The sequence below is a fragment of the Mesoplodon bidens genome, assembly GCF_964165515.1.
Source record: "Mesoplodon bidens genome assembly, chromosome: 8".
Taxonomy (NCBI): Eukaryota; Metazoa; Chordata; class Mammalia; order Artiodactyla; family Ziphiidae; genus Mesoplodon; species Mesoplodon bidens.
This window is the reverse complement of record NC_138165.1, coordinates 104,792,779-104,795,221: the sequence shown is the minus strand read 5'-3', so window position 1 is coordinate 104,795,221 and position 2,443 is coordinate 104,792,779.

The following is a 2,443-nucleotide window of genomic DNA, read 5'->3' as shown; positions in this document are numbered from 1 at the left end:
TATTCAGCTATAAAAAAAGAAAGAAATTCTGCCACTTGTGACGACGCAGATGAACCTGGAGGATATTATGGTAAGTGAATTAAGCCAGGCAGAGAAAGACAAATACTCTATGATCTCAGTCATATGTAGAATCTAAAAAAAAAAAAAAAAAAAAAAAAAGTTGAACTCATTGAAACAGAGTAGAATGGTGGTTGTCAGGGTCTAGGGGGTGGGAGAGATGGGGAGATGTTGGTCAAAGGGTACAAACTTTCAGTTATGAGATGAGTCAGTTCTGGAGACCTAATATAAGGCAGCATGGTGACTACAGTTAACAATACTGTAAGGTATACTTGGAATCTGCTGAGACAGTAGATCTTAAGTGTTCTCGCGACCAAAAAGAAGAAAGAAAAGATAAAGAAAAGGTAACTAGATGGAGTGATGTGTTCCTTAACTTGATTGTGATGCGGTAGTCATTTCACAATGTACCTGTGTATCATCACATAGCACACTTTAAATATATACAATTTTATGTGTCGATGATACCTCAGTAAAGCTGGGAGGGAAAAAAAGAAAAGGCTTTCGTGGGCATTCTAGTTGTGAAGTACCCATGGTCCAGAGGAGAAGCTTCACAGAGAGCAGATGAGAGGTTGCCTGGGGTGGTGTGCAGTGGGGTGAGGACTGGCTTTCAAAGGGCGCAGAAAAATTCTGGAGTTATTTGACGGAGGTGACGGTTCCACAGACTTATCTGAAACTCATCAAGTTGTACATTTAAATATATACAGTCCATACTTCATCAATCATACCTCAATAAATCTAAAAGGTTTCAGAGGGGGAAAAAATGATTTAGAAATCTTACAGACCTCTTTTCAAACAAGATGGATCATCTGCACTTAAGGTATTTGCCAGGAACCGCCTGGTTGAAATGGGTGATATCTGAGAAGGTCAGGCCATGGGAATACTAACCATCCATTTGCTCATGTTCCCATCAGCAAAAGTAAAACGTTTGGACCACATAAGCCTGGTGCTTCATAGAAATGTCCTCACTTTCTCATAATGTTCTCAATTATTTTTAGTCAAAATTTGATAATGTGAATATGATTTTTGTGCAAAAAAAAAAAAACAGAAACAAGAAAGGAAGGGGAAAAGGAAGAAAGAAGGAAATTTATGATAGCTAGCATAATGGTCCTTCAAAGATGTCCACATCCTAATCTCTGGACCCTGTGAATATGTTACCTTACATGGCAAAGGGGAATTAAGGTTGCAGATGGCATTAAGATTGTTGATCAGCTGACCTTAAAACAGGCAGATTATTTGGATTATCCAATAATCCAATTACCACTGCTAGGCCAAATGTAATCCCAAGAGCCCTTAAAAGTGGAAGCAGGCGGGACTTCCCTGGTGGTGCAGTGGTTAAGTATCCGCCAAAGCAGGGGACACAAGTTCGGGCCCTAGTCTGGGAAGATCCCACATGCCGCGGAGCAACTATGCTGGTGCACCACACTACTGAGCCTGTGCTCTAGGGTCTGCGAGCCACAACTACTGAGCCCATGTGCCACAACTACTGAAGTGTGCACACCTAGAGCCCGTGCTCTGCAACAAGAGAAGCCACCGCAATGAGAAGCCCAAGCACTGCAATGAAGAGTAGCCCCCGCTCACTGCAACTAGAGAAAGCCCGTGCACAGCAACAAAGACCCAACGCAGCCAAATAAATAAATTTATTAAAAAAAAAAAACAGTGGAAGCAGGAGACAGATGTGAGTATGCAGAAAGGCACAGAATCTTGCAGTGTTGCTGGCTTTGAAGACAGAGGACATGGCCAGGAGTCGGGGGATGTGGGCACCCTCTAGAAGCATGAGCGCCCCCCTAGAGCTGCCAGAAGGAACACAACCCTGCCAGCTCCTTGATTTTAACCCAGTAAAATCCATTTCGGACTTCTGGCCCCCAGAACTATGAGATAATAAACCTGTGTTGTTTTCAGTCACTAAGTTTGTGCTACTACATTACAATAGCAATAGAGAACTACTACAGAATCCTTCAAGTGAGGTAAAAATAGCACCGGCTTCATTTATTCACACAGTCATTTAACAAATATTGAAAACTTTCCCTGGGCAAAGCATTGTGTTGGGAACAGAGTAGGTACACGTGGAAATGAAATCTGTACCTGGTACCCACGAATGCAAGAGCCAGTTAGATACCGGGGAAAGAGCAGGGAGAGGTACCACCCAGGGATGGGACAAAGAATAAGGGATTTTTTAGTCCCCTTTGGCTGAGAACACTTGCAGGGCCTGCCCGACTCTTCCCTCACAAACTGCCATATTTTGCGGTCCAGCCTTGGGTGACGGTTTTTTTCATCAGTTCTCCCCTATCTCAGAGAAATGGAAGATACTTCCATTCCCACCTGCATCTTAGGTTTCGGGCCCTTTCCTCCAGTTATAAACGTGCCGAGAGCATTAGCGAGCCTCAGC